The following is a 12,768-nucleotide window of genomic DNA, read 5'->3' on the forward strand; positions in this document are numbered from 1 at the left end:
AACGTGACATCGATCTTTGGTCTCTGTTGTGCAGCAGCGGGCCCCAGTGAGTCCAGTGCGTGGGCTCACTATTGGCGAGCCCTCAACAGTTTGGCGCAGTGTGAACCTTTCAGCTCTTCCGAACAGACTTTGGGATTTGTCATGGATGGTGGCTCACGAGACTCTCCTAGACAGATCTGTCATGCACTCCAGGGGTATGTCGGTGACGGCCACCTGCCCCTGTCCAGGTTGTGGCGCGCCTGAGACGGTGAGGCATGTCTTCTGGGAGTGCAGTGCTGCTGTGGACTTGTGAGCAACAACCGACTCCCTCCTTTTACAGTCCAACCATAATTTGTAAGGGAAGAAAAGGCTCGAAAGCCCAACTATACACCATCAAAAGCGGGAGCGGAGGTGTTCAGCTGCAATAAGGTCTGAATGTCCACCAATAATTACTGAAAAATGGGTAAGAAAATGTGCAAATGCCCAACCAAACATCATCAAAAGCAGGAGTGGATGTGTTCAGCTACAAGAAGGTTTGAATGCCCGACCATAGTTTGTAAAAAGCGGGTAAGAAAAGGTTAAAATACCCGACTGTACACAATCAATAGCGGGAGCGGAGTTGTTCGGCTGCAAGAAGGTGTGAAGGTCCGACCAAAATTGTAAAAACCAGTTAAGCAAAGGTTAGAATATCTAACCAAACATAATCAAAAGCGGGAGCAGAGCTGTTCGACTGCAAGTAGGTGTGAATGTCAGATCATAATTTGCAAAAAGCTGATGAGAAAAGGTGATAATGCCCGACTATACACCATCAAATGCGGGAGCGGAGTTGTTCGGCTGTGAGTAGGTGTGAATCTCCAACCATAATTGCTGAAAAATGTGTTAGAAAAGGTAATAATGCCGGTCCATACATCATCAAAAGCGGGAGAGGTGGTGTTCGGCTGCAAGTAGGTGTGAATGTCCAAACATAATTACTCACAAATGGGTAAGAAAAGGTAGTATTGCCAGACCATACATGATCAAAACAGGGAGCGGAGGTGGTTCAGCTGCAAGGTGTAAATGTCTGACTAAAGTTTGTAAAAAGCGGGTAAGAAAAGGTTCGAATGCCCAACCATACATCATCAAAAGCAGGAGTGGATGTGTTCGGTTACAAGAAGGTTTGAATGTCCGACCATAGTTTGTAAAAAGCGGGTAAGAAAAGGTTAAAACACCCGACTGTACACAATCAATAGCGGGAGCGGAGTTGTTCGGCTGCAAGAAGGTGTGAAGGTCCGACCAAAGTTTGTAAAAAGCAGTTAAGAAAAGGTTCGAATATCTAACCAAACATAATCAAAAGCGGTAGCAGAGCTGTTCGACTGCAAGTAGGTGTGAATGTCAGATCAGAATTTGCAAAAAGCTGATCAGAAATGGTAAGAATTCCCGACTATACACCATCAAATGCGGGAGCGGAGTTGTTCGGTTGTGAGTAGGTGTGAATCTCCAACCATAATTGCTGAAAAATGTGTTAGAAAAGGTAAGAATGCCGGTCCATACATCATCAAAAGCGGGAGAAGTGGTGTTCGGCTGCAAGTAGGTGTGAATGTCCAGCCATAATTACTCACAAATGGGTAAGAAAAGGTAGTATTGCCAGACCATAGATGATCAAAACAGGGAGCGGAGGTGGTTCAGCTGCAAGAAGGTGTGAATGTCTGACTAAAGTTTGTAAAAAGCGGGTAAGACAAGGTGCGAATGCCCGACAATGTATGATCAAAAGAGGGAGCGGAGGTGTTCGGCTGCAAGGTCTGAATGTCAAACCATAGTTTGTAAAAACCGGGGAAGAAAAGGCTCGAATGCCCGACTATACACAACCAAAAGCGGGAGCGGAGGTGTTCAGCTGCAAGAAGGTCTGAATGTCCACCAATAATTACTTAAAAATGGGTAAGAAAAGGTGCTAATGCCCAACCATACATCATCAAAAGCAGGAGTGGATGTGTTCAGCTACAAGAAGGTTTGAATGTCCGACCATAGTTGGTAAAAAGCGGGTAAGAAAAGGTGCGACTGCCCGACAATGTATGATCAAAAGAGGGAGCGGAGGCTTTTGGCTGCAAGAAGGTCTGAATGTCCACCCATAATTCCTGAAAAATGGGTAAAAAAAGGGTGCGAATGCCCAACCATACATCATCAAAAGCAGGAGTGGATGTGTTCGGCTACAAGAAGGTTTGAACATCCATCAATAATTGCTTTGAAACATGAAAGAAAATTTTCGAATATCAAACCGCACATGATCATAAGCGGGAGAGGAGGTGTTCAGCTGCAAGGTGTGAATGTCCACCCATAATTCCTGAAAAATGGGTAAGAAAAGGAGTAGATGTGTTCGGCTGCAAGAAGGTTTGAATGTCCGACCATAGTTTGTAAAAAGCGGGTAAGAAAAGGTTCGAATGCCCGAATATATACCATCAAAAGCGGGAGCGGAGGTGTTCGGCTGCAAGAAGGTGTGAACGTCCGACCAAAGTTTGTAAAAACCAGTTAAGAAAATGTTCGAATATCCAACCAAACCTAATCAAAAGCGGGAGCAGAGCTGTTCGACTGCAAGTAGGTGTGAATGTCAGATCATAATTTGCAAAAAGGTGATGAGAAAGGGTGAGAATGCCCGACTATACACCATCAAATGCAGGAGCGGAAGTGTTCGGCTGTGAGTAGGTGTGAATGTCCAGCCATGATTGCTGAAAAATGTGTTAGAAAAGACTAGAATTCCGGACCATACATCATCAAAAGCGGGAGAAGTGGTGTTCGGCTGCAAGTAGGTGTGAATGTCAGATCATAATATGCAAAAAGCTGATGAGAAAGGGTGAGAATGCCGACTATACACCATCAAATGCGGGAGCGGAAGTGTTCGGCTGTGAGTAGGTCTGAATGTCCGACCATAATTGCTGAAAAATGTGTTAGAAAAGGTAAAAATGCTGGACCATACATCATCAAAAGCGGGAGAGGTGGTGTTTGTCTGCAAGGTGTGAAAGTCCGACCATGGTTTGTAAAAAGCGGGTAAGAAATGGTTCGAATGCCCGAATATACACCATCAAAAGCGGAAGCGGAGGTGTTCGGCTGCAAGAAGGTGTGAACGTCCGACCAAAGTTTGTAAAAAGCAGTGAAAAGCGAGAAAAAGCTTTTCGTAAGTTCTGTATGATTTGAGATTTTGCTTATAAAATGCATTCTTTCACTCAAACTATGTTAAAACTGATTTGTCCTTCATATTTATTAATGTCTAGATTGACTTCAACAAAGAACAACATTGGACTTCTCAGGATAAGAAGTTGAAATTGATCTAGACATTGATAAATATGAAGTTAAAAGCAGTTTTAACATAGTTTAAGTGAAGTAATTCATTGTATAGAAAAATCCCAAATCATGCAAAACGCATGAAAATAAGCTTATTCTCGGATTCCTGATACTTCAGTGTTGCTCTTTATTCTACTGCAAAATCCAATGTTGTTCTTTGTTGAAGTCGATCTAGACATTGATACATATGAAGCACAAAGCAGTTTTAACTTGGTTTGAGTGAAGGAATTAATTTTATACATAAAATCCCAAATCATGTAGAACGTATGAAAATAAGCTTATTCTCGGATTCCTGATCCTTCAGTGTTGCTCTTTCTACTACTGCAAAATCCAATGTTGTTCTTTGTTGAAGTCGATCTAGACATTGATAAATATGAAGGACAAAGCAGTTTTCACTTGGTTTGAGTGAAGGAATTCATTTTATACATAAAATCCCAAATCATGCAGAACGCATGAAAATAAGCTTATTCTCTGATTCTTAAAACTTTTGATTTGATTCTTTTACGGCAAAGTACGATGTTTTTTTTGTTTAAATCTATGTAGACATTGATAAACATCAAGGTAAAAGCCTTTTTAACTTGGTTTGAGTGAAGGAATTCATTTTATAGATAAAATCCCAAATCATGCAGAACTCCTCAAAAGGGGCGTATCGTTTAATCACAAGTGTGGTTCTTTGTCATTCAGGGTAATATGCGGAAGTTTATGCTTGAAATATATGTAGAAATGGGTATATATGAAGGACAAAGCAGTTTTAACATAGTTTGAGTGAAGGAATTCATTTTAAGACAAAATCCCAACACATGCAGAACACATGAAAAGCTTATTCTCGGATCCTTGTTGAAGTCGATCTAGACATTGATAAATATGAAGTTAAAAGCAGTTTTAACATAGTTTGAGTGAAGGAATTCATTTTATCGTAAAATCCAAAATCGTGCAGAACTCATGAAAATAAGCTTATTCTCGGATTCCTAAATCTTTTGATTTGCCCTTTCTTCTACTGCAAAATACAATGTTGTTCTTTGTTGAAGTCGATCTAGACATTGATAAATATGAAGTTAAAAGTAGTTTTAACATAGTTTGAGTGAAGGAATTGATTTTATAGCAAAATCCCAAATCATACAGAACGTATGAAAATAAGCTTATTCTCGGATTCCTGATCCTTCAGTGTTGCTCTTTCTAATATTGCAAAATCCAATGTTGTTCTTTGTTGAAATCTATCTAGACATTGATAAATACCAGCCGAACATCTCTGCTGCCGCTTTTGATCATTTATGGTTGTGCATTCTTACCTTTTCTTACCCGCTTTTTACAAATTATGATCTGACATTCACACCTACTTGCAGTCGAACACCTCCTCTCCCGCTTATCATCATGTGCGGTTTGATATTCGAAAATTTTCTTTCATGTTTTCTAGCAATTATTGATGGACATTCGGACCGTCTTACTGCGGAGCACCTCTTTTGATGGTGTATGTTCGGGCATTCGAAACTTTCCTTAACCGCTTTTTACAAACTATAGTCGGACATTCAAACCTTGTAGCCGAACACATCCACTCCTGCTTTTGATAATGTATGGTTGGGCATTCGCACCTTTTCTTAACCATTTTTCAGTAATTATGGGTGGACATTCAGACCTTCTTATAGCCGAACACCTCCGCTCCCGCTTTTGATGGTGTATAGTCTGGCTTTCGAGCCTTTTCTTCCCCGGATTTTACAAATTATGGTTGGACATTCAGACCTTCTTGCAGCCGAAAACCTCCACTCCCTCTTTTGATCATACATTGTTGGGCATTCGCACCTTGTCTTACCCGCTTTTTACAAACTTTAGTCGGACATTCACACCTTCTTGCAGCTGAACCACCTCCGCTCCCTGTTTTGATCATGTATGGTCTAGCAATACTACCTTTTCTTACCCGTTTGTGAGTAATTATGGCTGGACATTCACACCTTCCTACAGCCGAACACCACCTCTCCCGCTTTTGATGATGTATGGTCCGGCCTTCTTACCTTTTCTAACACATTTTTCAGCAATTATGGTCGGACATTCACACCTACTGACAGACGAACAACTCCGCTATCGCATTTGATGGTGTATAGTCGGGCATTCTCACCCTTTCTCATCAGCTTTTTGCAAATTATGATCTGACATTCAAACCTTCTTGCAGTCGAACAGCTCTGCTCCCGCTTTTGATTATGTTTGGTTGGATATTCGAACCTTTTCTTAACTGCATTTTACAAACTTTGGGCGGACGTTCACACCTTCTTGTAGCCGAACAACTCTGCTACCGCTATTGATTGTGTACAGTCGGGTATTTTAACCTTTTCTTACCCGCTTTTTACCAACTATGGTCAGACATTCACACCTTCTTACAGCGGAACACCTCCGCTCCCTCTTTTGATGGTGTATGTTCGGGCATTTGAAACTTTTCTTACCCGCCTCTTACAAACTATGCTCGGTCATTCAAACCTTCTTGTAGCTGAACACCTCCACTCCTGCTTTTGATGATGTATGGTCTGGCATTCGCACCTGCGTTTGATGATGTATGGTTGGGCATTCGCACCTTTTTTTTTACCCATTTTTCAGGAATTATGGGTGGACTTTCAGACCTTCTTGGAGCTGAACACCTCCTCTCCCACTTATGATCATGTGCGGTTTGATTTTCGAAAATCTTCTTTCATGTTTTCTAGCAATTATTGATGGACATTCAGACCTTCTTGCAGCTGAACACCTCCACTGCCGCTTTTGATCATACATTGTCGGGCATTCGCACCTTGTCTTACCCTCTTTTTACAAACTTTAGTCGAACATTCACACCTTTTTGCAGCTGAACACCACCTCTGCCGCTTTTGATGATGTGTGGTCCAGCATTCTTACCTTTTCTAACACATTTTTCAGCAATTATGGTCGGACATTCACACCTACTCACAGCCGAACACTTCCGCTCCCGCATTTGATGGTGTATAGTCGGGCATTCTCACCCTTTCTCATCAGCTTTTTGCAAATTATGATCTGACATTCACACCTACTTGCAGTTGAACAGCTCTTCTCCCGATTTTGATTATGTTTGGTTGGATATTCGAACCTTTTCTTAACTGCTTTTTACAAATTTTGATCAGACGTTCACACCTTCTTGCAGCCGAACACCTCCGCTTCCACTGTTGATGGTATATATTCGGGCATTCGAACCTTTTCTTACCCGCTTTTTACCAGCTATGGTCGGACATTCACACCTTCTTACAGCGGAACACCTCCGCTTCCGCTTTTGATGGTGTATATTCGGGCATTCGAACCTTTTCTTACCCGCTTTTTACAAACCATGGTCGGACATTCACACCTTCTTACAGCGGAACACATCCATTCCTGCTTTTGATGATTTTTGGTTGTGCATTTGCACCTTTTCTTAAAAATTTTTCAGTAATTATTGGTGGACATTCAGACCTTCTTGCAGCTGAACACCTCTGCTCCCACTTTTGATGGTGTATAGTGGGGCTTTCGAGCCTTTTCTTCCCCGGTTTTTACAAATTATGGTTGGACTGTAAAAGGAGGGAGTTGACTGTTGCTCACAATTCCACAGCAGCACTGCAGTCCCAGAAGAGATGCCTCAACGTCTCAGGCGCGCCACAACCTGGACAGGGGCAGGTGGCCGTCGCCGACATACCCCTGGAGTGCATGACAGATCTGTCTGGGAGAATCTTGTGAGCCACCATCCATGACAAATCCCAAAGTCTGTTCGAAAGAGCTGAAAGGTTCACACTGCGCCAAACTGTTGAGGGCTCGCCAATAGTGAGCCCACGCACTGGACTCACTGGGGCCCGCTCCTGCACAACAGAGACCAAAGATCGATGGCACGTTAAAACTTGTACATCTTCTTGTTCTAAATTAAAATGGTTTAAAAATGTCTTTATAAAAGCATAACCTTCTGTTAGATTAAAAGACACAGGTACTTTCAGGTCTGATGGTAAAAGTCGTAGTCTTCTCAAGTAGGCCCCCATCCAGAATCTTGCCATTGCAGCTGCCGCTGGGTTTTTGGATGGGTTAATTTCACACTTTAATTGGACAGAGGTAAAGAGACTTCCTAAAAACAAATACAGATCTGGTACTGCTTTCCCTCCTTTCACTTTTGGTTTCTTCAGTACTTCCCTCCTCAACCTTTCCTATTTGGGGTTCCATAAAAAATAAGAGATGGATCGTTCCAGGTCTAAAAGAACTCTTCGAGGTGGCATAAAGACAGAACTGGCAAGAAACAGCAGAGGTAAAATAACTGTTTTGATAATTAAAATCTTGCCTTCTTGTCAGTCCTCTGAGTCCCCAAAACCCTAGTCGTTTCCTTATTTTCCCCACAATATCTGGCCAATTTGTTTTTCCTTTTCCTTCTGTATCAAATTTGATCCGTCGTGTTTTTTGGTCTCTGTCGGCAATTGTCAGGGGGAGTCCAGTCACCTCTGATTCTGTCCATGGTCCGTAAAATTTTGTTTGTGTCTTTTCTTTGTTTATTTTTGCCCCTGATCCCTTGGCGTACCAGTCAGTGACATCGAAAGTTCTATTTATAGATAAAATATCTGTACACAATATGTTAATGTCATCCATGTATAGGACACATTTAGCTACCAAGCCTGCACTGCCTGGGATTACAACTCCTTTAATCTGTCGATCTTTTCTCAAGATCTGTGCTACAGGCTCGATGCAACACACATACAAGAGAGCATATAATGGAAATCCTTGCCGAACACTGCACTTCACTTTCACTGCATCAGTCAGGTGACCATTTATGACGAACCTACTGCTTATATCTTGGTACAGTAATCCCACCCATGTCGTCAGTCTTTGATGAAAACCCACCTTTTGCAACACCTGAAAGAGATATTGATGCGAGACCCGATCAAAAGCTTTTTCAAAGACTAAATTTAAGTTGACAAGCCGGGTGTTTCTGTCTCTAGCGTAATCAATGATGTCTCGAGTCAGTACGAGGCTGTCGGTGAGTTGTCTCCCTGAGATGGCACAAGCCTGGTCTGGGTGAATTACCTCCTCTAAAACAGAGGACATCCATGTCGCTAAAACCTTGCTAAAAAGTTTACAGTCAAAGTTTAAAAGTGTGATGGGCCTCCAATTCTTTAGGTCAGTCTTGTCATCTTTTTTATAAAGTAGAGTCACTATTCCCACTCTAAAACTGTCAGGCAGTCGGTCGAGTTTTTCAAAATCTTTAAAAACATCTAAAATGTCTGATGATAAAAGGTCCCAAAAGGTCAGATAGAATTCTGCAGGAACCCGGAGCTCTACTTCTCTTAAAACCTGTTAGGCATTTTTCTCTAAAGCAGTAAAATCCTGTGTCAAGTGTGCATTCTCTTTTACGGTTTTTTCAACGAATTTTAAAATTTCTGCCGATGTTTCCAAGTGCACTGGTTTCTCTTTGTACATGTTACTATAAAAGGTATGTACAGTTTCAATCATCTCTTGTGTGGATTTTGTTAAAAACCCATCTTCTCTTTTTAGATTTTGAATACACTCCTTTTTATTTATAACTTTCTTAAAAAAGTACCGTGTGCATTTTTCACCTTCCTCAATTTCCTGCTCCCTGCTTCTTACAAAAATTCCTTTACTCTTTATTTCTGCTAAAACTGACATTTCCTTTTTGACATCTTTGATTTCTTCATTAAAGTCTATGCCACACTGATTTAGTTTAAAGTAGCGCTGTAAGCGTTTCTGTAGTCCCATCATACATCTATTCTCTTTCCTTTTTTACGTTTACCTTGCTGTTTAAAAAAAGTCTGGGTCGTTTCCTTCACCATTTCCCACCATTGTGCATGTGTTTCGTAGAGGTCTTGAAGGGTCTGCCACTCTTTATAACATTCCCTGTACTGACTGACTATGATTTCATCCTCCAACAGGGAACAGTTGAGTTTCCACAGACCACTTCCTACCGTCACACCAGAAGGGGGTGAAAGGGTGCAGGAGGGCATAAGGTGGTCTGAAAAGAAAACAGGGGTTAATCTAACATCCATGGGTGGGCAATCTCTAGTAAAGAAATAATCAATGCGAGAGGCTCTGATGCCATCATGACTAAACCAGGTGAAGCCCTCCTCTCTGGGATGCATAGTTTTAAAACAGTCAGTAAGCTTAAAATCCCTGCATATGCCCTGAAGTAAAATCGAAGTCTTATCCACTTTAAAATCTCCCCCTACTCTTTTTCTATCTTTCCTGCTCAAGATACAGTTAAAATCCCCTCCTACAACTAAAGGTACTTGCCCTAGCATGTAAAGCTGTATATCTTCTAAAAGGTCATACCTGTAATTTTTTCCATCGAAACCATAAATATTTAAGAGGTTAAAGTCTTGCCCCATAAAATTCAAGTGTGCTAAAAGTGCCCGTCCGTCTCTCACCACTGTGCTACCTTTCACCAGAACATGCAGATTTTTAATTAGAATGGCCACACCATCATTTTTATTTTGATTTGAGCAACTCCATATCGATAAATGGGGCCACATTTCCTCCCATTGTCTATGGTTTTTTAAAAAAGGTAGTCCACATTCTTGTATTAATGGAGTCTAAGAAGGATAAAATACTCTGGGCTCTTGTCTTTGATTTCACACTTCTTACATTTAGTGTTGAGAAGGTGAGAACCATTAAAAGTATAAAGGAAAGTAGGTATGTCATTTTCGTCTTTCTTTTTTTTTTTTTTTCCTTGTCCTGTTCAGCATTATGGCAGCAGAATTGTAGTCTGAATACCTTTGATGCCAAACAGATTTGCTTTGCCAAGGGAAGTTTTATAAATGTAAAGCTCCCCTTGATGCCCATTTATTTATTTCTGTTTACAATATATAACATGTAATAGAACTGAACCGGACCGGGGGACAAGGAAAGAAGAAGAGGAAAGAAGAGGAAACAGAACAAAAATAGAAACAAAAACCAGACAACCAGCTGCTACACCTGTAAAAAACAAAACAGACAACAATCCATGGCCTCTGAGGGGAATCCAGCCTTAGCGCCACCAGGAGTACCTGAAAGGAGCTACTCTCCCCCGGAGAGGGCAGCCAGGGACTGGCTGCAATAGGCATCCCCGCTACCTGGGAGCCAACACAGGGCAGGAGGGCCTGATGTCCACCAGGCTTGGGGTCTGCAGCGACCACATTCCGGGAGCTACTGTACCCCCAGAAGGCACCCATCCCGCCCCACCCCACTCAACCCAACCCCACCCCACTCCGGAGGACCTCTACAAAAAACAAACAAACAACAACAAAAAACAAACAAACAAACCACCCGGTCACACCAGTCGCAGCAGCCCGGGCCTGAGACCCACCATCACCCAGGCCCTCCCCAACAGGGGAAAAGCACCCCCCCCACCGCACGCCCCGACACCCTGAAAAAAAACAATCATCTGCGGACACCTTGGAGGTCCCAGAACAACAAGCCCGGCACCAGGACCTGCACCAACCCACCCATACTGTGGCGCGTCCAGGGTAACCCAGCCCCCCCAGGCACAGGCAGGGCCCCCCCCCCCCCCCCCCCCGGGCGCAAGGCAGCGCAGAGCCACCAGGGCCCAGGCCCAGCACCACCACCCACGCCAGAGCGGCCCGGCCACCCGGCATAGAGCCAGCAGCCACCACCCCAAGGCCCCTAAGGGACCCCGCCCCACAACGCAAGACAGCCCCACCCGCAAGCCCCCAAAACTGCCCTCCAAGCCCGACACGCAGTCCCCCCCAGCAATGACCAACCCGGTCCCCACGTTTCCATTCTAATATAATCTAAAAGAAAATTTCTAAACTGGTTAATACACAGATTGTTCTTCGCTTTCCAGTTCATGAGAATAGTTTTCTTTGCGATACATTGTGAGAACCATGTGTGCTGAGTTAATTTCCATGTTGATGTTGTCTAAGTCACCCAGTATGCACAGTGTGGGGCATGCAGGGATGCTACACTTTAGCCATGTTGATAGGTCCTCACAGACTTCAAGCCAGAACTTCTGGACAGGCGCACAAAACCACAAAGCGTGTGCATAATCATCAGGTGTGTTATCTGTGCAATGTGAGCAGATATTTGAGTGTGTTAGACCCATCCTGAACATCCTTTGTCCTGTATAGTGTGTTCTATGAAGGATTTTGTATTGTATGAGCTGTAAATTAGGATTTCGAGTCATTCTGAAGGTGTTCAAACATATTTGTGGCCAGAAGCTATGACTAGAACTGATGGATAAATCTGCCTCCCATTTTGAGGATGGAAGAGACATTGTGTCATATATCTTAGACAATAATTTATATATTTTTTATAGTAGTTTTGGGGTGCAGATGCTTAGAGATTCTGCTACCCTAGTTGGGAGTTGTAAGTCTGGTTGGTGGAGGATATATTTCTTTGTTATTATAGACTTAAGTTGTTGATATTCTAGGAATTTATTGCTGCCTATCTCATGTTGTGATATGAGCTCATCGAATAAAGTAAAATTTCCATTTTGGATTATATGTTCCAGATGTTTGATTCCTTTGATCTTCCACAGAGTAAAGTTTAGCATTTTTTTGTTTTGCAGTATGTCAGGATTGTTCCAGATGGGTGTAAGCTTACACGGGACAAGTGAGGACTTTGTTATTTTAAGAAATTCCCACCAGGCTGTCAGAGAGGTGCTGATGTTAATGCTTTTGAAACATTTGTGATGTTTTACGTTTTGACTAATAAGTGGCAGGTCAGAGATTTCCAGATTATCACACAATGCTTGTTCTACATTTATCCATGGTTCATCTATTGGGCTAGGTTTAAACCATTTTGATATATACTGTAACCTATTGGCTAAGGAATAGTGCTGAAAATTAGGTAAATCTAATCCACCACAGTCCTTGGTCTTGTGTAGGGTTTTTAAACTAATACGTGGTGGTTTGTTTTTCCACAGAAATTTGGAGATGCATGAATCTAGTGACTTAAACCAAGTAGCAGAAGGTTTTATGGGGATCATTGAGAACAAATAATTAACTTTTGGTAGTATCATCATTTTAATGGTTGTAACTCTCCCCATAAGTGATATAGGCAAGGACTTCCAACGAGAGAGATCGTCCTCTACTGTCTTTAATAATTGCACATAATTTAGCTTTGTTAGCTCTGAGAGCCTGGAGGAAATGTTTATGTCTAAATATCTATTATTTCCTGACTGTAAAGTGATCACAGGTATATTCTGGATTCTACAGTTAATGGGCAGAACTGTGGTCTTAGACCAATTGATAGAGTAGTCAGAAAGTGCTGAGAATTTATTTATGAGTGTGATCGTGTGAGTGAGAGACGTTTGAGAGTTCTGAAGGAAAAGCAAAACATCATCAGCATAAAGACTTATTTTATGCTCAATATTTTGGGGTGCCTTTAATATTTCTATCTCGTCTGATAGGAGCTGCTAAAGGTTTGATGAAAATAGCAAAAAGTGAGGGAGAAAGTGGGCAACCCTGTCTTATACCTCTCTGCAGACTGAAGCTTGGAGAAGTTTGATCATTTGTCCTGACAAACGCA

Source organism: Leuresthes tenuis, unplaced genomic scaffold (genome assembly GCF_036924035.1).
Source record: "Leuresthes tenuis unplaced genomic scaffold, fLeuTen1.0.hap1 SCAF_8, whole genome shotgun sequence".
Taxonomy (NCBI): Eukaryota; Metazoa; Chordata; class Actinopteri; order Atheriniformes; family Atherinopsidae; genus Leuresthes; species Leuresthes tenuis.